Source organism: Gorilla gorilla, chromosome 5 (genome assembly GCF_029281585.2).
Source record: "Gorilla gorilla gorilla isolate KB3781 chromosome 5, NHGRI_mGorGor1-v2.1_pri, whole genome shotgun sequence".
NCBI lineage: Eukaryota > Metazoa > Chordata > Mammalia > Primates > Hominidae > Gorilla > Gorilla gorilla.
The window spans coordinates 42,569,770-42,594,176 of NC_073229.2; the positions used below are offsets into that span (position 1 = coordinate 42,569,770).

Here is a 24,407-nt window from a genome sequence, read left to right on the forward strand (position 1 = left end):
CTGGGATGTGCAGTTCAAAAGTCAATTTTACAAAAAAGATTTTGATTTTGAAATAATTTGAAGCTTACAGAAAAGTTGCAGGAAAAGTACAGAAAGTTCTCATCTACCCTTCACCCAGATTCATTCGTCGACATCTGCCACATTTTACTTTGTCATTCCTCCTCCAAATGCACACACACACACATTATTTTTTCCCAAATCCTATGAGACTAATTTGCACATATGTATTTATATACATTTCCTCCCCCACACTGAGTAATTTGCAGATGTGATGCAAATTTACTCTTAAATACTTCAATGTGTATTTCCTAAAATCATGGACATTTGCAGACATTTGCTGACATTCACTGACTATCGTAGTCTAATTGTCAGTATCAGGAAATGTAACATCAATACAATACTATTATCTAATGTACAGACCTTATTCCAATTTCACCAATTGTCCCAATAATGTTCCATGTATTGTCCCTCCTCCCCACATTCCAGGAGCCAAACCAGGATCAGATGCTCGCTGTTTTTTCATAAGTCTGTCCTTTAATCTGGGACAGTTTCTTGGCAATTCTTTGGCTTTGACATTGACATTTTAATGGAATTCAGGCCACTTGTTTTGCACACTGGCCCTTACTTTGGGTTTGTTTGCTGTTTTCTTGTGATAAAGAGTCAGACTATGCATTTTTAGCAGTGATACCACGTAAGTGATATTGCCCTTCTCAAGGCATTGCATCAGAGGCTCAAGGAGTTGCTTGGTGCCATTACCGGTGATGTTAACTTTGATCAGTTGGTTAAAGTGTTGTTGGCCAGTTTCTCCTACGGAAAGTTACTATCTTTGCCTTTCTAGTTGATACATAGTTGGTAAGGAGGTACCTTGAGGCTATGCAAATATCTTGCTTCTTTAACCCAGGAGTTTTAGCATCCATTGATGTCTCCTGCCCAAATCAATTATTCCTATAATGATGGCAAAATGGTACTCTTTAAACTCTATCATTCCTTCTACTGTAAAGAAAGAGCTTTTCTAATCCTTTCATTCATTCATTTATTTCTTTATTGTCACTTTATGGACTCATGGATTCTTGTTTTACTCAATGGGTTATAATCCATTACTATAATTTGATGCAAAAGCCAACTGTTGTCTACAAGCATTTTCTGAGCAGCACAGCCAGAGGGCTCTCACATTGCGAACCTCAAAACTTTGAATTACTGATGGGGTACTAACATCTTCAGGGCCTTGCTTGTATTTTAGTTATTTTCCCAAATGTCTTATCTCTTTAACCAAGCTACACCCACCGTGAGAGGGGGTACCAGCTGTCTTTTGAAACTTCTCTGATGCTCAGTACGGGGTAAGATACCAAAATCATTGGCTCTGCAGCCAGGGTGATCCAGGCTTCACCCAAGTCACCTGCTCTCTCTAAGCCCTAATTTTTTTTAATGAATAAAATGATGATCATACCTAAGTCACCAAGGGTGTTTTGAAGAGAAAATGAGATAACATATGTAAAAGACTTCATGTGGAAAAATGGTCTTTCCTACTAATTAGGACTTGCAATTTGAGAGATATCTGACTTTTATCAAATGGAATGTGCTAATAATAAACCCATACACATTTTACAGGTGAAGAAACACATAGAGATGAAGTAATTTGACATTACTGCTCTCCCTTTTCCCTCTCTTTTATTCCTCTTCAAAGCAATGACAGCAGAGTACGTTGAAGCTATTTTAAGGGTCTGGCTGAGTCATTTGAAGAGTAAAGAAGAAATGTTAATAGCATTTCTATTCATTGGGACAGTCAATTGTAGGAACTTCTAGATAATTGACACCATTTTAGCCCTGGGGAAAAATGAAAACTATTTCTTCTCCTTTTCTGGTGGATTAAATAAATGCAGGGAGTAGCAGCTGGCCTCACGATAATTAGAAGAGAAATGATTCAGGGCATAAAACTCGCCTAAGTCTAATGAGGGATTGGGTTGATTTTGACTAATGTTGTCATAACTCATTTTAAAATGCACAGTCTAGAACACTTGTAGACCCTCATTTGGTGTACACTACACGTCAAACGAGCACCAACTGTTTCCTTATTAGAAGGAAAAAGCATTTTGCACTTAAATGAAGCCTGAGGCTGTTTGTAATAATAAGTACATTTACCTATTTCAAAAAAACCCAGCAAAACCCATGTATATCAAAAAAGGAACATCTCTTGGGACTATGATCTTCAGAGACAGCTTGGCTGATCCAGCTGAGAGAAAAATACACCGACCAGGGATCCTCATTTTTTGATCACCAGGTTAAAAAAACATTGCCATATAGAAGAAAATGGCCCCATCCCTGGTATTATCAGCTCCTTCAGGCATATTTGCATGCAGCCTGTTTTCCCTAGAGCTTGGCAACTCATTTCTAGCTATTAGTGATTATTGCTTCTTTACTTCAGAACAGCATCAAAATGATACTGACATCCTCGCTTCTACTGGTATTTGACTTTACTGAAATTACCATTTTTAGAAGCTAATATTTTTTATTGTTCTCATTACAACCAAGCTACATCTTTGGAAATCCTAAACAGAAAAAGCCACTAGGTTCTAGGAGAATGTACCCAACAGTGTGCTGGGAAATATAATTACACACCATGTGCTTGTTTCCTTTGCCCAACATGTGCAATTAATGCTGGTGTTTATTAATGGGCATGAGGGTCCAGTAGGAAATTGAATTGAGCCTTATAAATAAAGCTACATGCTGTATTTCACCTCAGAGAAAGGATAAGAAATAATCTTAAATGAAAGCTTTTCAGATATGGCCTACATAATCACACTAATAGATTTTTCATATGGCCAATTAATTTCTTTCTGTCCATCCTAACAAGTAAATTGAATTGTTGGAGAATTGACTGGCAATTATGTGATGGTAAAAATAGCTGACAACATTACTCAAATATGGTAATGTTCTATGATCACGGCCTTTGTTTGAGCTAGGTTAGAGTTAAACCCTTGCAACATGAAGGTAAAGCAACAGACTTAAAACTAATTCAGCCATTTCAAACTCCAGTTACATTCGTCATTTTATTCCTGTTGTTATGACAACACTTTAAAAAGCAGCACTTTAAATGCTTAACATTTAGGCATCTTATTATAGACTGGAAAATAATACATGAGGTATAAAGTGCTGCTCCTAGGGGCTTAAAAGGGAGCCTGGGGATCATCAAGAGATGCAGTTGGAACACCTGGACTGCTTTCTCTGCTGTGGCCTCTAGAGCTCAGTAACTTTGCTTTTTTCTACCCTCAAGGCAGTGAGAGCTCATCCAAGGGAGGGAAGGTTAAAGAATTTATGTGGGAAGATACAAATTATTATTCACAGCCTCTATTCTGTGGTTGCATTTTTGAATAAGAAATTCACCGGCGACCTGAAGTATTTTATTTTCTTGATTATAGCCTGTGTCATGCAGTTTTTAAAAGGCTGTAAGTGATGATGTGTTCTGATTGATTTTAGTTGCTTATTGTTAGCTATTGGAATGACCTGTTTATGTGAATATAACTTTATAGAAGGAAATTCATAACACATAATTATTATGAAAATTAATTATTGATAAAGAGATAATGTGTTGGAGTGAACCTCTTACATGGATCTGTGACCTACTGTGTTTGTATTATCATCTGATAAAAGCACAGAAATGCTTGTTAAATTTAAAAAGTACATATTTTAAAGCAACTATGTTGCTTTAAAACAATGTATGTCCCTATACATAGGGAGATGTTTTTATTAAGGAAACAAGCTAGCTGAATGTTGGCATTTTCCAGTTATTATGTATTAGTAGATTGAAAATTATCTGTCATGTTTAATTCTCTCTGCCCTGAAATAAATTTCTCTGATAATTTTACCTTGGTAGAAAAGAAATAATTGCATCAAAAAGATACCTGCACCTGTATGTTTATTTTTTTATTTTATTTTATTTTATTTTTTTGAGACAGAGTTTCACTCTGTTGCCCAAGCTGGAGTGCAATGGCGTGATCTTGGCTCACTGCAACCTCTGCCTCCCGGGTTCAAGTGATTCTTCTGCCTCAACCTCCCAAGTAGCTGGGGGGTTACAGGTATGCGCCACCACGCCTGGCTAATTTTTTGTATTTTTAGTAAAGACAGGGTTTCACCATGTTAGACAGGCTGGTCTCGAACTCCTGATCTCAGGAGATCCACCCGCCTCAGCCTCCCAAAGTGCTGGGATTATGGGCGTGAGCCACTGTGCCCGGCCTGCACCTGTATGTTTAATGTAGCACTATTCACAATAGCAAAACTATGAGATCAACCTAAGTTTCCATCAGGGGTTGATTTGATAAAGAAAATGTGGTATATATACACAATACAATACTATTCAACCATAAAAAATAAAATCATGTCTTTTGCAGCAACATGGGTGGAACTGGAGGCCATTATCTTAAGTGAAACAACTCAGACACAAAAAGACAAATACTGCATGTTCTCACTCAGGAGTGGAAACTAAATAATGTGTACAAATGGACATAGAGTATGGAATGATAGACCATGGAGACTTGGGACAGTGGGGAGAGGGGAGGGGAGTGGATAACAAATTACTTCATGGATACCATGTATGTTATTTGGGTGATGTATATACTAAAAGCCTGGACTTCACCACTATGCAATCTATGCATGTAACAAAATTACACTTGGACCTTTGTACCCAATAGATTTTTTTCTTTTTTTTTTTTAAGAGACAAGGTCTTACTGTGTTGCCCAGGCTGGAGTATAGTGGTGCAATCATGGCTCACTAAAGCCTGGAACTCCTGGGCACAAGTGATTCTCTCCCCTTAGCCTCCTGAGTAGCTAGGACTACAGGCACATGCCACCACTCCCAGCGAATTTTTAAAATTGTTTGTAGAAATAGGGTCTTGCTATTTTGCCCAGGCTGGTCTCAAACTCCTGGGCTCAAGAGACCCTACTGCCCCAGCCTAGGATTACTGGGGTGGGCCACTGCACCTGGCTCCCATAAATTTATACAAAAAAAAAAAATTACCTTGGTCTTTCTAAATCTGTGCTGTTTTGTATAAAGTCATGTGAATTATTACTGAACAAAGTATAGCTGATGAAAAAAAGTAGAGGAAGAAAACTATAACAAACTGACTCCCTGCAGAACAACCCAGTGTCAAAGAGTTATTCCAGGATCTTAACAAAGTAAGGCAGTGCTGTGTACGTGTGTGCCGTCATATGCCAGCAGTTGCAAAGTTGAGTGGCTTCCCAGAGGCCTGTACACATGTCCTCTGCATGGTAATTTTAGCAAATTAAACTGCCATAAAAGGAATAGTGGTTTCATTGCTGGTTCTAGCTGCTGCATACCAAAAGGTAGTCACATGTATAACATCTGCTGAGTTATTTTTGGTTGCCAAAGACAAATAATTTGTCATTAGAATGCAAAGCAGTTAGGTATAGCTACGTGCAAATATCTAGATTATTAAAAAAACAGAATTATGTTCCTCTTTATTGTATATCAAGAGTGTTTAATAATTTCTTACTATTCTTTGTCTAAAGGATTTGAAGCTGTAATGACAGTAACGAGATAAAAAAAAAAAGGCCATCTAATTCTTATCTTTAAGTACAATGTAGCGTAAAGAAAGAACAAATGCTTATGTATCCGAGACTGGATCCATCAACATACGGCAAATTCCCAACACCAAAGACAAAAGAATACATTAGAGGCATATTTGTGCATGTGTGAAATGCCGTATTACTTGTATTCTGAGCCCAAAAGGCACTATCCCATTGTTTCCCCTCTCAGAGGCCCACATAACTCCTGTAATCACACCAAGCTCTCACTTAGGTTAGTAAGTTAGCTTCCACTATCCTCTTGCCAATTTATGGTCCTTAGCCAATTTACCTAGAGTGGAGTTACATCCATTCTTATTTATTTTATTTTATTTTTTTGAGACAGGGTTTTGCTTTGTTGTCCAGGCTGAAGTGCAGTGATGTGATCTCAGCTCACTGCAACATCCACCTCCCAGGTTCAAGTGATTCTTGTGCCTCAGCCTCCCAAATAGCTGGGACTATAGGTGCGTGCCACCACCCCCAGCTAATTTTTGTATTTTTAGTAGAGACAGGGTTTCACTATGTTGGCCAGGCTGGTCTTGAACTCCTGACCTCAAGTGATCCACCTGCCTCAGCCTCACAAAGTGCTGGGATTACAGGCGTAAGCCACATCCATTCTTACAGAGCAAGAAAATGAGGGTTGGAGACTTTTCCCAAGACTCCCGTCTCCCCTAATGCACCCTCCATCACCTCACACTCACCAGTTTTAAATCTTGTTTGTATCCGATAGATTTTTTTCTTTTTTTTAAGAGACAAGGTCTTACTGTGTTGCCCAGGCTGGAGTATAATGGTGCAATCATAGCCCACTAAAGCCTGGAACTCCTGGGCTCAAGTGATTCTCTCCCCTTAGCCTTGTTTCTTCTGCATCATTCCGTATGCTCACTCCCAGGACGTACTCTATCCTCTGGGTCACACAAGAACTGTTTGAAGGCCACTTTTTATTTTCTGGGACTCAAATCTCACTCTATTGCCTGGCTTCTTTTGGCCCTTGCCTTTTCCATTTTTTTTCTAGTTCACTGGGGAGAAAGTAGTTTTCATTCATTTTCTTGTGTCCTCATCTCATCAGCCTGGGTGAAGTTATAAACAGTGGAGTAAGAGGTGCTGATTCTTTGGACAGCCTGGGAGAAATAAAGCAGGGAACAGATCTTCTCTGGAAAGATTTTCACAGGGCCTCAGACTTCTTACTGATTAATGAATTTATTCGTGGGAAAAAATGGTGGGAGAAGGACAAGAAGAGACGCAGGAGACATAGCAAGAGAGGCAATGTGTGGATTCTGTTTGGACTATAATGGCAAACCAACTGATAAGTCATTTTAAGATACTTGGGATGTTTTAATATGTACTAGATATTAGATGATAATTTACTAATTTTGTCAGGTGTAAAATGGCCCTAGGGTTATGCAAGAAAATGTCCATACTTAGTTTGAGGCTACAGTGAGTTATGATCTTGCCACTGACTCCAGCGTGGGCAACAGAGTGAGACCTGTCTCTAAAAAACCAGAACAAAACAAAAGTGTGCATACTCTTGAGATGCAGTGGAAGCAGGTACAAGTGAAATCCAGAGGTCTGAATTTGCTTTAAGATACTTCAACAGCAACAATCACCAAAGGGATCAATCGAGCATGGAAAAATCTTGCCAATTTTTGTAACTGGGTGATGGATATTCAGGAATTTGTTACCTCATTTACTCTATTCTTGTGTATGTTTGAAAAGTTTATTTACTGGGTGTCTACCAGCCCACTGCTGATACAAAAAGACAATCCCAAATAGCTTAAGAGTATCAGGACACTCATCTAGCATAAAGTAGGTGAGGGTAGTCTCAGAGACAGTAATTCTTAACCTTTACCCCCTTTATGGAGCACTTTAGGACACAGTGAATGTAAGAATGGGGGATACAGACTGTAGGCAATATATGAAAACCCTTGTCCTCCTCAGGTCTCTGTGCAGATAAAGATGAGGCCATGAGAAGGGGAATGTGTCTATTTTCTCTAGAAGATGATTTGGTTTGGCCTTTTAGCCTGGTGCATTTACCCTATCCCACTTCAAAGCAAATAAGAAGGTTATAATATGACCACACTGGTGCTCAAATTAACTGGCTTCAATAAATTCCATATCTACCTAATTTTCCACTCCACTCAGGCCAACATCTGTGTAAATACAGAAGCCCCAACCAAACTGGAGAGCATCCTTCTTGGATATGACCCAGATCAACAGGGGAAGAGAATCGTGTTGTCAGGGAACCTTAGATTTTGCCTCTATCATCTGGTTTATAGGGAGAAGCTTGTGGGAATATTCTGGGACTTTCACCATAAACAAGAGAACAGAGAGGTCCTAGGCTGTCAGGATCCAAAGAAACAAATGCACAATTTGAGCCAACTGGAAGCTTTGAACTGGATCACATCAGCCATGCAAAAATGAAAAGATTAAATGATCTCCATGTAGGGAAGTTAGGTGTTCGAACCAACTGCCAGAGGACTTCTCCACCATAGCGAGCTAGCAAAGAATTTAGTAGTCCAGGTGCTATGAGGAGCAGGTGACCCATTAGAGGTCAAAGTCAACAGAAAGAAAGGTTCATCTCCTGGTGGCTACACAGCTGTTTGTATCTCAAATATTACTTGGAACTTCAAAGAAATACCTTGATTGACGAAGGTGATTCAGGACAATATTTCATGTTTGCAGACTGCACTTTTCCAAATGCTTTGGCACCTACTCTACATGCTAACAGCAACCTGTGAGTTAGGTAGGACAGTGATTATTATTCCTGTTTTACAGGAATAAGAAGAGGTTGTATAGAAGGGAAATGCATCTGTATTCTGAAACTGACCTGTGGGCAACTGTTCCAACAAGATTGTTAGCAGAACTGGAACTGGAATGAGGGTTTCTACCGCCCAGATGGGGTCTTGTTACTACTTATCTCCATTCTCCTTTAGCTAAGAATGCAGAATTCCCTTACTATTAACAATTTCCTTTTCCGTTTCTTAATTTTCTGTCAACCGGGAGGGGAGGATCATCAGTTCTCAGAATGCCTTGTGGCCCCACAAACATCATCAATCAGTACAAATCCAATTCAGTGCTCACATGGTTTAAGAACAGTAACTGGTGTCTCACTACGACCTCCTGTTCCCCGTCCCCAGGCATTTTACTTTCATATCCCATAACCATTCCCAACCACTAGGTGCTCATTGAGGGTCAACAACACAGTATAACAATAATAACAGCATTTCAGTTTCAACAAAAATAAATGGATAAATGGGTCATCTTTGCTATTCAGAGAGTAACATCCCGCACCTATACTCTTAGGGTTAAATCCACAGTCATGTCGACTGTTAGAGATGGATTTAATGGGTTTATTTGAAGACATCTGCTACATTAAAATATTTACCCTTGTCCCAACCTCTGCCTCCTCCTATTGATACAACTATCAATAACCTCGAGAAAGAGCCTAATATAGTGCACTAATTTAGAGGTTCTCAAACCAGGCCGTATCTTAGAATTACCTGGGCAGTTTTTTTGTTTTGTTTTGTTTTTTGAGACAGAGTCTCACTCTGTCACCTAGGCTGGTGTGCAGTGGCACCATCTCGGGTCACTGCAACCTCCGCCTTCCAGGTTCAAGCTATTCTCCTGCCTCAGCCTCCCAAGCAGCTGGGATTACAGGCACACGCCACCATGCCCGGCTAATTTTTGTATTTTTAGTAGAGATGGGGTTTCACTATGTTGGTCAGGCTGGTCTCGAACTCCTGACCTCATGATCTGCCCGCCGTGGCCTCCCAAAGTGCTGGGATTATCGGCGTGAGCCACCGCACCCGGCACCTGGGGAGCTTTTTAAAAATGTCATTGCCCAAGCCTCATTCCCAGAGATTCTGACTTAGTCTGGGGTAGGGCCTGGGCATAGGTACTTCAAAAAAAAAAAAAAAAAAAAAAAAACAACTTCCTAGGGTTTAATTTTTCTCCATACCCACAGCATGCAGTGATCATGTCACATTTGCCTCCCATCCTTTTAACATGTAAAGAAAAAAAAAGGAGTCATTCATGTTCTTTAGTCGCTTGGCTTCAACTTCACTGCACAAAATACTTGAAAAAGGCATTACAAATATTTACCAGAAAAACAGGATAAAATTGTGTCACTCGTTCAGTCGCATACAAGGAATGGTTCTGGGAATCTTAGGATTTAAAAGAATTTCTTCGGCCGGGTGCGGTGGCTCACGCTTGTAATCCCAGCACTTTGGGAGGCCAAGGCAGGTGGATCACGAGGTCAGGAGATCAAGACCATCCTGGCTAACACGGTGAAACCCTGTCTCTACTAAAAAATACAAAACATTAGCTGGGCTTGGTGGCGGGCACCTGTAGTCCCAGCTACTAGGGAGGCTGAGGCGGAAGAATGGCGTGAACCCGGGAGGCGGAGCTTGTAGTGAGCCGAGATCGCACCACTGCACTCCAGCCTGGGGAACAGAGCGAGACTCCGTCTCAAAAATAAATAAATAAATAAATAATAAAAAAATAAAAAAGAACTTCTTCATTGCACTGTTGTGAAGACTTAAAAGGAGCCCCGTGTCAGGATTGGAACTTGTTGTCATCTGTTCCTGTGTTTTCCAATAGTTTCACTAACAAAACAAATGCCTTCTACTTCAGCAGTGCTGAGACCAAAGAATCCAGCCTGCCTGGGTTTGCGGCATGGCAGCACCACTTTATACTGTGTGGCTTTCACGGGTTGCTTAAGCTTTTCAGACCTAACTGTATAATAGGGATAATAAAAGAACCAAACTCATAGGTCGCTATGAAAATTATATAGGTCAATTAATGGAAAGTGCTTAAACAGTGAAAGGGTTCATTGCTGTTCTTGTTACAGCGATGAGAATGTATTATCAAGTCAATTCCAGTTTACTAAAGTCTAGATTGAGACTTCCTGTACATCTCCTAGAGGAAAAAAAACTTCAAAGGAGGTTGATTTCATGAATTTTATCATGTACCTGGGCTGTAATTTTTAACTACTGTGCATTCTCAACTCTCTTGAAAGTTGAATTAATAAGGTGAGATTCAATTATAGAGACTACATAATACCAGGAGGTCAAAAATAGTTGGCTCTTCCTATTAAAAAATAGGCTGGGTACGGTGGCTCACGCCTGTAATCCCAGCACTTTGGGAGGCCAAGGTAGGTGAATCACGAGGTCAGGAGATCGAGACCATCCTGGCAAACATGGTGAAACCCCATCTCTACTAAAAACACAAAAATTAGCTGGGTGTGGTGGTACGTGCCTGTAATCCCAGCTACTCGGGAGGCTGAGGCACAAGAATAGCTTGAACCCGGGAGGCAGAGGTTGCAGTGAGCTGAGATTGTACCACTGCACTCCAGCCTGGTGACAGAGCAAGACTCCATCTCAAAATAAATAGATAAATAAATAAATAAAGTTGGTATTAAATGTGGCACAGGATCCCAGGGCATTTTACCACCAGAAGGAATGATTTTTAAGAGCAATTTTCTATGATATGATTGTGAGCTTTTCAGTGAAACCCTCCAGACAATCAGCCGCTCTGAACATTTTCTTTTTGAAGAACGCCATTCACACTGTATATTTCTCAAACCTCATCCCAAGACATTGGAAGTGAAAACACAGGGAGTAATGAATGTGGGTATTGAGTCTAATCAAATGGGATGGGCAGAGTTCAGATGTGAACTAGGCAATGTCTTTCACAAATGACATGCATTCACTTAAGAGTGTATTTTGATTCCTAGGAGGGCCAGAATTTTTTTCTGTACCAAAAATACATCATTTGGCAGGATGAGTCTATTGTTTGAGTCAGCAGTGAGGGTGTTCCAGCCCCAGGAGCAGATGCCCTCCAACTGTTCAGACTGGGGTATTCAGGGTGAAGAGAGAAGGGGGCCACAGCATGGACAGGTGGCTGCACACAGCCAGTCATAGCACCCCTCCCCCTCTGCCATCCTCCAGATTTGGATTCCGGATTACACTGTGTGCCACAATTAATATTCGCAGCAGGAAATGGCAAGTATCAAATTTACCAGTTATGTTTCTGTTAGCACTTCCAGAGTCAAGGAAAATTGTTTAATAAGGGCATTTGTCTTAGTAAATGAAAGTTCGTCTAAACTTTACATGTGTATGTATTACATATTTCCTGACAGTTGGCTCCGAGGCAATTTCATGCCATCATACCTGTCATTACCAGAGGGCCTTAAGTTACAGAGAATCTTAAAGATGGCCACAGTTAGTGTTTTTATTTTTATTTACTTGTTTATTTATTTTTTGAGATGATGTCTGGCTCTATTGCCCAGGCTGGAGGGCAGCAGCGGGATCTCGGCTCACTGCAACCTCCACCTCCAAGGCTCAAGGGACAGCCTCTCAAGTAGCTGGGACTACAGGCACGCACCACCATGCCTGGCTGAGGCAGGAGAATTGCTTGAACCCAGGAGGCGGAGGTTGCAGTGAGCAGAGATTGAGCCATTGCACTCCAGCCTGGGTGACAGAGCCAGACCCTGAAGAAAGAAAGAAAGGAAGGAAGGAAGGAAGGAAAGAAGCAAGGAAGGAAGGAAGGAAACATCAAGCCAAAGTGTAATGCTAGGCACAAAATATGCGCTCAGTTAAATGACACCTATTATCCTATTATTATCATCATCATCACTAAGGTCAAAGGTAAAAAGAAAATGGCCTTACCTAAACAAAGCTTTGTTTTTTTATACTTTGCTGTGTTTTCCTACTTAAGTTGGTCTTACTAGAACCTATAATCTGAAGCGATAAGTTCTGGCACAGTAATATGATTATTATGAAGTTGTAACTCCATTGTCTAAGCTGGGGTCCTCTGTGCGGGGGTGTGGGGGCAAGGGGGTAAGTCATCCTCAACTCACCCTGCTAATATTTTCTGCAGACAAAATCTGATTGTGGCAAGTAAAGTTGCCTTAGATAAGTTGTATCACTTTTTCTCAAAAAAGGGCAATTGAGAGCCAAATAGAGATCTTCCTTTTTCTCTTTGTGAAATTTCCTTTGGTTGTCCTTTTTTGGATCTTTAGAGAGCTTGATGGAGGGATAAGAAAATAAGAATGAAGATCAATATGCAAGGTGTTGCCTCTTGAACTTCACTGCAATGAACTAGCTCAATTCAACCTCCCGTGTATACGTTCCCATATAAGACATTACTTTTACAATTCATCACTAAGGGAATGTGTCCTTTAAGGAACTGCTGTATTTTGTATGCCCATCTTTCTGCTAGCAGGAACTTAGGTGATAACTTCCTTTGTTCCCCTTTCTGCCTGGTTACAAGGAAGCTCAGAGTAAAATTTACTGCTCCGTTATAACAAGAACATATTTACTTTCTCTGGCTCCTCCTTTTGATACTGGTATTCTCCTTTCAAAATTGTTCATTATTGTAACCTGTCTCGACTCAGCATCAGGGAGTAGTTTTTTTTTTTTTCAGTAAACTTGAACCACCTCTTAGCCTTCTCTCAATTACTAGGTGTGAGTTCAAAGAGGCCTTAGCAGCTGTCTATTGCTTGATAAAAGTCACAAGGAAATTTCCACTGATGTCCATTCATTGCCCCATAATTTGTTCCAGCTGTTTGTTTCAGTTTTTGGAAGCCACTGGATCATGGAGGTTCAGGGACAATGTGGGAACAAGTAGTGTGATCATTACCATAAATCTCCCACAAATCTTGATATAGGAAATAATTATCATTCTCATTGAATTATCCTCATAAAGGAAACTATACTCAGGCTAACATGGGGCCCATGAAGATAACTTCTTTTGCACTGATTTGAAAAATGGGCACTTCTGGAAGAGATAAAATATGAGTTAAGTCAGTGAATCACAGCTATTGTTCTGGAAATTATATTCAAATCTAGTCAGTCCAAATCTGATAACTCTATTTGTGATGCAAATAAAAAAAAATACTTCTACTTAGCAAACCAATGCAATTTTGCATATCATTCAGATTGGTTACCACTTTAAATCTTTTCTGATAGAGAGATAGAAGGGTAAACCATGCGTGAATTAACCACATCTGACGCTATTCATTTTCCTTCAACTGCAGGTAATTATCCTGCATAATTCTCCTATGCATAAATTAAAACTGCATGAATTAACAATGAGCTTGTTTTCCTACATTCAGTAATTAAGACAAAATTGATCAATGGATACTTTACATGTGGGCACGGATCAGACAAAAGTCCTCACAAAAGAAAAGGAATGATTCCTTTTTTCTCTCAAGTTTGTTTTTTCTCCATTTCCCTCCCCTTTTGTGGGGTTGTTCAGATCTCTGAGGCGTCAATCATTTGCAAGAGGAAGGAGAAGGCACACCACTGACATGGCGTTATTTATCAGCATGCATTGCTTACTTGGAGAAAAAGTGCCCATTTCATTTCCTGATGATAGGGCATCTTTGCAGACACACAGCTTACCCAGCTGGAATAATGAACCTTTCAGATGGAGGATGTGAAAAATCTTCTTCTTCATTATAATAGAAGCCTGAAGAGTCTCATTAACGCCTTGATATCAACTGAGAACCTCAGCCTACGTGGACAGTCTCTGTTTCGAGTTGCTAAGCCAAAAGATCTGGCAGCCACAACTCAGCTAAGTTATGTGGGAGAACTCGGGCTTTTTGAACATGCTACAAACTGGCAGTTGCTGTGGGAACTGTGGCTCTGAATTTGGAGTCTGTGTATTTACATCCACAGCCGCAGCACAGCCCAGACTCTGATGCCAGACGGCCTAGGTTTAAAACCAAGCTCTGCCTCTTAGTAATTTTTCAGAGCCTCCATTCTCTCATCTATAAAATGGAGTAATTACCTCAGGGTGTTGTGAGCACTCAATGAATTAGTACATGTGCCTGGCACATTAGAAATGCTATTTAGTGATAGCTATTACTTTTATAATAATATAAAACATGTTTATTTAGATTGGATGTTTCATTGTATGAGAAGCTTGGCCAGGCGTGGTGGCTCCCACCTGTAATCCCAGCACTTTGGGAGACCGATGCAGGGAGATGCTTGAGCCCAGGAGTTCGAGACCAGCCTGGCCAACATGGTGAAACCCATCTCTACAAAAAATACAAAAATTAGCCGGGTGTGGTGGCATGAGCCTGTGGTCCCAGCTACTCAGGAGGCTGAAATGGGAGGATCGTCTGAGCCCAGGAGATTGAGGCTGCACTGAGCTGTGATCTGGCCGCCACACTCCAGTCTGGGTGACAGAGTGAGACTCTGTAGTTTTCTGTCAATATGCAATATGAAATATGTGTACACATATCTGTGATTCAGAATTTGCATTTATGTGTTGTTGTTGTTGTTTTGTCTTGCTTTTTGTTGTTGTTGTTGTTGTTTTAAGAGACGGGGTTGTCAAAGCTGGACTTGAACTCCTGGGCTCAAATGATCTTCCCACCTCAGCCTCTGGAGTAGCTGGGACTACAGGCACAGACCACCACACCTGCCTTAGACTTCGTATTTATTTTTTGAAAATTTCGATGGCTTCAAACTCCTCTTGTGCCCAGGAAGGCCTTGCCTGTGTACCTACACTCAAGATCTATGATTCACCTAAAGGCAGATGATAGAGGGAAGGTCATTTTTACCATATGTAGAATCTTATGTGCCAGGCTTGGCCAGGCTTATACTCCCCCAGCTGGATTATAAAGGAGTGAAACTAGTCCCCTACACAAAAAACTATGCATCCTTTCAACAGGGCTTTTTTCAGTACCTTTAGCCTGATTACTGTGTATTCACATTTATGAAAACATCTTGAGTTAATGCAGCCCCTTAGCCCCTTCCTGCTTTGGCTATTTTCTTCCATCAGTGGGGGAAAGAGCCATTTTGTGACAACCAAAGAACAAAACCAAACCAAAACAAAAACTACATCTGGAAAACATCCTAATGTGAAGAAATACACATTGAGGATCTGGAAAGAAAAAATGACCCTTAAAAAAGAAACACCACGTGCCATTTCTATCCTATTTTAGGCCAAAGACCATTATGACAAAATTCAAAGGGCAAACTTTTTTTGGAATGTCATGGGAGCCTGAAAAGGGAGCAATTCCTGACCTTTATGTCATTACAGGGGCAGGTTTCCATTTGCAAAACCAAGTGTCCAACTGAGGACATTAGTCATGTTGTAAGAGAAAACGGTCATACTTCAAATAGGCCATAGTTTGGTGATTGAAAGGGGAGGGCAGGAAGAACAAATCACCTCTCCTCCCTCCAGAGAAACACAGTTTTTGCTGCCTCCAGGCTGGTTGAGTGGACCTCCCGGGGTGGAGAGCGCCCAGTGAGGAGTCAGAACATCTCAGTGCTAACCAGCTAATCCATTCGTTTGGTTTCCTAATTTGTGAAATTAGAGACATTGATGTTACATCACAGGGTTGTTCTGTGGTTTAACTGAGACCGTGGTTGTAAAAGTTGTTGAAAACTGCAAAAATCCACAGAGATATAAGGCACTATCACTGGGACTAAAGTATCGTGATGACTATTCTCAACTGGACCTTGAACTTAAACTTGAGGAACAGCAGACTTTTGGTATCAAAGAAGGAGGCGTGTGCAGAAGAGAAGTGGTAGAAAAGGAAAGACCAGCAGTCAACTGGCTGGAGGAAGTAAGGGATCGCCAGTTGTGGCAGAATGTACTGCAGGTGTCAGAGCATAGTGGTCAATCCAATTACTTTTTCTTTTTCTTTCTTTCTTTCTTTTTTTTTTTTTGAGACAGAGTTTCACCCTTGTTGCCCAGGCTGGAGTACAGTGGTGCGATCTTGGCTCACTGCAACCTCCGCCTCCTGGGTTCAAGTGATTCTCCTGCCTTAGCCTCCTGAGTAGCTGGGATTACAGGCACCCGCCACCACGCCCGGCTAATTTGTTTGTATTTTTAGTAAAGCTGGAGTTTTACCATGTTGGCCAGGCTGGTCTCGAACTCCTGACCTCAGGCGATCCACTCGCCTCAGCCTCCCAAAGTGTAGGGATTACATGCGCAAGCCACCGTGAATGGCACTTTTTCTTACTGGCACTTTTCCTTCTCTTTTTCTCCATCTCCTAAGTGGGACCCCAATTTGAGGACACTTCCTGAAGTAAGGTTTGCACTACCTATACTTGCTACATTGAGACAGCTCTGCTTTGAAAACAAGTTATTTGGATTCCTGTTTGTTCACATGCTAGATTAGCCAGTTTGAAACTAACCTCCTTCTCAATGGTACCAACTCCACTTTCCCAAATCCTCCCCCGGCAAACAAACCAAAATGTGCAACAGTTTGCTTCTAATATAGAATTTAAGAATGGGTTTCTTAGACCAATATTCTGCAGGAGGAGAAGGTGAGCTTTAGATTTGGCTGTTCTGTGACTGCTACTATCATGTTATTTACCTCACAGGGAAGAAATTTGATAGGAATAACACAACACTGTGGTCATATTCGACCTTTTTCTGTGTCTGACCGTATAAACCAATCTAGTTATTTATTGCTGTGTGACAAATCATTCCAAAATGTAGTGGCCTGAAACAACAGCAGTGAGTCAGGAATTGGGAAGGCCTCTGCCAGACAGTTCTGGCTCACGGTCTCTCCTCAGTTAGATGGTGGCTGGACATGAAACAGCAGGGTTTGGAGGAGCTGGGGGCTGGCCAGGCATCTTTCTCTTTCTTATCATCTCAGGTCTCTCTATGTGATCAGGTAGCTTGGGCTTCCTCCTAGCATGGTAGTCTCGGGATAGTCAGACTGCTTGCATGGTGGCTGATAGCTTCAAGAGTTAGTATTCCAGCCAATAAGGTAGAAGTTGAATGATCTTTTATGATCTAGCCTTAGAAATCACATTCTCTATTGATTGAGAAAGCCACAGTTTTGAGGGGAGAGAACATAAACCCCCATCTCTCCATGTATCAGAGTATCAGAGTCACTTTATTGAAAGATCATGCGGGGTGGGAGTTATTACTGAGGGCATCTTTGGAAAATATAATCTGCCAATCTGCCATATGGATGGACTGTAAGTAGTTAAAGGTTAAACTTTAGAAATTCAATATTTATCCCTGAAACGGATACTTACATAAAATCTCTCCTTAATCTCCAGATAGCAACTTCTTTTTTGTTTTTTTTTAACTTATTTATTTTTTAATTTTTATGGGTACACAGTAGGTGTATATATTTAGGGGATACATGAGACATTTTGATACAGGCACACAATAAATAATAATTACATCAAGATAAATGGGGGTATCCTCCAGAGAGTAAATTCTAATGTGGTAAAACAGGCAACTATTCTGATGCCTCTCCCCTACCTCCCCTTTGTATCTTAATGACTTAACACTCGTTAAACTTCCTAAAAATCTCAGGCATCCACTTGTGTTCTGCCACATGCTACTGTCCCTCAGAGAAGGATCGTGCCATGCACATACACCTGCAGCTCCCCGATTTCCTCATGACTTTCAGTGGCAGCTGCGTCAGATAGAGTGATCGGCACTCAGCATCGTCCCAACCCCTTCTTGCTGCCTTCCTTACTGGAGCTGGGAAGCTGAAAACTGCACTGTCCAGAATCCCCTGCAGCTAGGATTCCATGTGTGAGTTGGGGTCTCTGTCAAATGCACTTGCACAAGATTGAAGGTAGAAGCGGGGGCAAGGCTGTGTGTATGAGTTTCAGATGGCTGTTGTAACAAATTGCCACAATTTTACTGGCTTAAAGTGAAAATGACATATATTTACAGTTCTGGAGGACAGAAGTCTAAAATGGGTCTCACTGGACTAAAATCAAGGTGTTGGCAGGGCTGTGTTACCTTCCGGTGGCTCGAGGAGAAAATCTGCTTCCTTGCCCTTTCTAGCTTCTAGAGGTCACCTGCATTCCTTCCCTTGTGGGTCCTTCCTCCATCTTCAAAGTCAGCTATGTTCCATCTCCCTGATCTTTCTATCTTTCTTCCATAGTCACATTCCCTCTGACATAGCAGGGGAAGGTTCTCTGTTTTTAAGGACAAATAGAATTAGATTGGGCCCAACTGGGTAATCCAGGATACTGTCAAGTCCTTGACTTAATCACATCTGCAAAGTCCCTTTTGCCATGTAGGGCGACATAGTCACAGGTTCCTGGCATTAGGACATGGACATCTTTGCGGGGGGTGGATGTGCATTATTTTGCCTACCATAGCAGACTTCTGCTTCTTTTATTGTCACTGCTGGCAGCCACCTTCATGGAGTATCTGCTTTTTCTGTAGTGGCTTCCTGGCTGGCTTTTTCCTGACCATGCTAGTGGTAGTCTCATTCTGGAGCCAGTAGCTTCTCAAATCAGTGCACAGCTTCTTTTATTTTTGGAGACGGAGTCTCGCTTTGTTGCCCAGGCTGGAGTGCAGTGGTGTGATCCCTGCTTACTGCAACCTCCGCCTCCCAGGTTCAAATGATTCTCCTACTTCAGCCTCCCAAGTAGCTGGGATTACAGGCGTATACCACCGTGCCCAGCTAATTTTTGTATTTTTAGTAGAGATGAATCTTCACCATGTTGGCCAGGCTGGTCTCAAACCCCTGACCTCCAATGATCCACCCGCCTCGGCCTCCCCAAGTGTTGGGATTACAGGTGTTAAGCCACCGCGCCCGGCCAGTGTATAGCTTCTTGAGTATAGGTTAGGCAGTGGCTCCAGTAGCCCTGTTTTACAATGTACTTTTCTTAGGTGTTCCAAAAAGCTCAACCTAGAGTGTGTTTCCTTATCCTTCAACTTAGAGAGCATTTGGTTGGCCTTCCTGACCCAACAATCCTGTAACCCTTTTCATTTTATATCTTTTCTGCTGAGTAGATTCTATTCTCTGCAACTGAGCCCTGATGAAATGTTGGATCACCTGTGGGTGTCCATCACCTCAGCTTCATCTCTCTTTTTTTCTAAGCTCCACTTATTTCTGAGGATGACGCATCACCAAGACAACTCTAAATTAGATGAGAACTTGGGAGGATACAGATCAAATTGGCTAAAATGCTGCCAATAACTTTATAAACTAAAAATATGGCACTGCAATTCAAGGGTTACAGCTGGTAGTTATCTTGGAATCTTCATGTAGGATAGGTTAACCTTGAACCTCTGCATATCAGCAGGGCACCTAGTGTGAGTATACATTAATTGGAAGGTAGACTGTCACAGCTAAGGCCAAAGCCAAGTCATTCCAGGACTTCATATGTAGCAAAAAGTAGATAAATCAAGCGTCATACTGGAATTGACCTCTTGGGAGTTGCACTAGCTCCAGGAGCTCCAGGAAACTGTCACTTTGAATTTATTTCTCCTAGTAGGAGGAGGAAAATCACGTGTGCTTTTAGCGTTTCTCTGCCTTGCTTTTGTATTTCTCAGGTACTCTCCCCACTTTCCTGCCCTTGCCTTCCTTCCAAGAGCTCTCCTGGAAGCCAAGGTCAGAAGGAGACAAGCTTGAAGAGAATGGAGTCATTGTTTCTTCATTTAACATCCAAAACAATTTGTTTGAGAAGGAAGAGATCACTTCCAGAGGTAGAGGTAAAGGCCAATAGCATTAAACCCAAAAGTGAAGAGGCAAATACAAGAAAGAATTAAAAGACACTGTTGTTTTTCTGTACATAAGGTTGGTTTTCGGCATGGTCATTGGCCAACCTTGTTCTAGTATCATCATCATTAATAGTAGCCTTGTTTCACAGTTGTTCTTATCTGACCTTCCTTGCAAGACATGCCTTTTGACTGTCCCTAACTTTCCTACCTTCAGTCTTGATCTTAAATCTAGGTTCACAGGCAGTTAGTTAATAGTTGATATCTACCATTGTGTAGGCAGCATGCAAGTCCCAAGGATATAGGAACAAGCAAAACAGACCCTCTGTGCCTTCGGGGAGCTCACAGTCTTCCTAGTCTTTTTGTCTGGTAAATAGTCCCTTTTCCTTTCCATTTACCTGTAATCTTGGAATAGGCACATGAATGAAATCTTCATTGACTACTCCAATCACAGCCTTCTTCCTTTGACCTCTCATAGTCCTTTTCTTTAGGGTGACTGTGTGATTGCAACACCTCTGAGTGAAAGGTGGTGCTATTAATAATTATGCTGCAACAACAGGTGTCTATGGGGCAAACCAGGACATCCAGTCACCTATCCAACTCAATTGTGCTCCTCCTACTTCTCCACCAGACTGTGCTCCCTAGAAGGTATAATCAATATCTTACACTTTTTCTTTTTCTTAAGGGTCTCACTCTGTCACCTAGGCTGGAGTACAATGGCAATATCTCTGCTCACTGCAGCCTTGACCTTCCAGGCTCAAGCAATCCTTCCACCTCAGCTTCCAGAGTAGCTGAGACTACAAGCATGCACCACCATGTCTGGCTAATTTTTCTTTTTCTTGGTAGAGGTGGGGTTTCACCATGTTGCCCAGGCTGGTCTCAAACTCGTGGGTTCAAGCGATCTTCCCACCTTAGCCTTCTAAAGTGCTAGGATTACAGGCATGAGCCACCGTGCCCAGCCAATATGTTATACTTTTATATTGAATGCGATGTCTAACTTTGACCAGACCTTAGAATAATTGCCCAGTAAACACATGCTTAAGTTGAAACAAAAGTGGGATTCTCCTAAATTATATAACATTACAGACTTGAACTTAAAATCCACCTCAGAATTAAAAATGATTGCGAATCAGTTTTAGAATGCTAAATGGTGTACAAAATAACTCCTCTGAGACTCCTCTCTCCTTGGTCTGGTAGAGAACTCATTTTGATCTAATGGAACACAACATAGAAATATTGCACCTCATTTGCTTTCACTGTTGAAAAAAATCTAATTTCCTATTTAATTAATGTAATGAACTTGTGAAAACATTCATCTCCTCCACACAGTACTCATCAGTGTCATGTAAACAATGCACAATAAAATAAATTGGAGCAGCTTCTTTTCTTCATAGTGTTCCTGGTTTCCTTAGAGGGAATTAAATCCAGCACAGGGCCATGTGTAAATGATCTTTTTTGTAGATAGCCTGCCGCACTCAGGAAAACATGTATTATTTTTAGGGAATGTTTCCAACCTAAGTGAGATGAGTTTACTGTGACCAAAAAACAAAACAAAACAAAACAAGACAAAAACCTGGACCATGAACCTAGAGAAGTTGGTGGCTGCAGAGAGGAGACACAGAAGAGGGAAGAGGACATGTGAGGGTTTCATGCTTAATTCACTGGAGATACATGATGCATTGAGTGATTTTGTTCAGTTGAATCAACTTGAAGGTTTCCATATGCATAACAGTGAGGTTCTTGTTTTCAGGGGGAAAATGTTGTTTCAAGAAACTGCCTATAAGTAAATGAAATGAAGAAACGAAGCCAAAAGAAGGGCTCCTTCCAGATGAAAAGGCATATGCTCATGATCATTCTCCTTTTCTGAACAGATCTTTATAATAATCACATTGCAGGGTGTTTACATGACAACTGCTTTATGACACCATTCTACACCTAGGTTTGCCTTTGGGGAGCCAATTATGAGCGACTGGGCTATCTGTACCTCCTCTCCCCACCCCCACCCCACCCCAATTCCCTTGCTCCATTGTCTGTTTTCAGCTGTTATTCTTTTCTGGTTGAATGGCCACAAACACAAGCTGTCTATCTCCCCCAGCTCATGGAGCTCAGCTTGGCAGATGAAAATAAGCCTGGTAAAGGAGCTGTTCACAAGCACGAGGCCCTACTCACAGGACCACCGGTGCAGGAAGCCCAAGTAGAAAGTCAAATCTGCCATTGCCCTAAGGGGCACCCATTGTGTAAATAAAACGGACTTTCACTTCTACCACCACTTCCTCCCAAGAAAAGCAAGGAACTGTTTTTAGACTTCTGACTTCTTTTCAGAATGAAAACAGATAATCCATTGAATGCAATAAATGATTAAATAAAACTCTGGTTTGCAAACCCTTCAACCCAAGGGACTGTTGTATGTACAATTCAGCCATTTAATATAAAATCTGAAATCTGTGCTATTCACCCTGCACAGTTGCCTTTGTCTATATTTTAGTCTCTTGACAGAGGGGTGAACCAATCATCTGTGAATTAACACAAAGTGTAACAGAGAAGTGTCTTGGTTATACTTAGAAGTGGGCATGTAGTTGGTATCACAGTTGGGCTGTGGGGTTTTATCGTAGTAGGGATGTTTCCACTTTAGTGACCTCAGATTTAGGGAAGGACACTTGGCAGTCATTAGCAGGGCCCCAGGTCAATGGGTATGAATACTAAAGAGAAGAATTTTTATGAGAGTTTAGCTAACAAGATCCACAGATATAAATATCTCCCTCCACCCGCCCCCAGCCTCCTTGGCTTCTCCAGGTCAACCTTGGGTGGGTCCCTTCTCTGCTGGAAATAACTTCACTTTGCAGTTAACAAAAGGAAGGAGAGCCATTTCTGGAATTGTGTTTGTGTAATCAGAATTCTATGCAACTCCCTAGCGCATGCTTTCGGTTTTCCTTCTCTGTAGCTTGGTATTTCTTTATATTTATACTGAGGATAAAATATTCAAAGCGAAATCTCACATTAGAGTGTCAGAGGAAGAGAAAAGCAACAGCAATTGGGGGGGTCCTTTGGAAAAGCAACATATGCAGTATGTTTTTGCTAAACAGATTCCCCAATGTTCAAGTTTTCAGATGTTTGGATGCAGTAAATTTTTGGACAGGCGGATGCATTATCTTCCTGGGGGAAAAGACACAATTTGACACTATTGCAACTGAAGGGGAAGCTAGCACAGAAAGCTAATCCTGAGTGCTGGGAGATGGGGGCTTCAGATAGGGGAGTTCCTCAAGCTGCTGTTACCCTAAGTTGGCACATCCCTGCAGTTTGTTCCTACAGAAGGATAACTACTGATGCTTCCTCATTAACCACTGGAGAATAGCCATGATGGTGCTGGTTCTCGGAGAGTTCGTGGCTGACATCCCCTGCTTGTGACAGCAGCTAAAATACAATTTGAGGAAGGTAGATGGTGTGAGTGGGCAAGCTCAGAGGCTGGTCCAAAATGGCTGGAGGAGCAAGGGGAAGAGGGGAATTGAGTGAGTGGGAATACCCGGGTAGGGGAGGGAAGGAGGTGGGTACACTCTCAGAGCAAGACAGACCCGATAGAAAACAAAAGGATAGAAATGATTGTGTGTCAGGTAACAATCGGGCAGACGCTCACACAGGATGCCCAGTCCCGTAGAGATGGCCAAGTACAATTTCTTTAGAATGGGGGCAGTGATTACTCACAATCCTAGACCTTCTACCAAGCGTGTGGACGTAAGAGGGTAGGAAGTGGGGAGCAGGGAGGAAACAGCCCCAACATATATTTTATCATAACTGTTTTCCCAGATTAAAAGCTTGAACATTTTTCCTCAGTCACTCAAGCAACATGTAGGTATCTCCAAGACAGGGACCTACGAGCCTACCAATCTCACTCTGCGCCACCCCCATCCCAGCAGAATCAGCCCGGTTCTCCTGCTTTTCCACTTGCTCTCTCGCTCTCCAGGGAGCTGTCACTTCTCACAGCGCCTCTGCCACCTTAGCACCTGATGACTTCTGCTTATCTAATTTCAAAATGCACCTACTCCCTTCGAACGTGAGGGGTCTCTATCCGCTGCCCACTGCCCTGTGAGAGGGAGCTAGAAGGTTATCGTCTCGGGCAAGAGAGCTGCACATGCTCCGCTTGACCAGCCCCCTCCCATGCCACAGACACCTGCTAGGGTGCTCCTGTCCTCAGGTGCATCCCCTCCCCCCATCTTTCCAGACACAGATCGGCATCAAAGCAACACATTTTTTCCTTTCTTGCCCCTCTTCCCAATTCTCATCCTCCCATTCCACCTGGCCAATTTGGAATTCAGACACGGTGAGGAATGAGTTGGTTCATAGTCCAGCTCAAACGGGCAGCCCGGGGGCAAATGAAGACCCTTGAGACTGCT

The 24,407-nt window shown here is 41.8% G+C and overlaps 1 protein-coding gene across 10 annotated transcripts in view; it reads right to left on the reverse strand.

Moving 5' to 3' along the window:
- Positions 1-24,407, reverse strand: part of RIPOR2 (RHO family interacting cell polarization regulator 2) — a 231,943-nt gene that overhangs the window by 75,594 nt on the left and 131,942 nt on the right. The gene's annotated exons all lie outside the window — the stretch shown is intronic.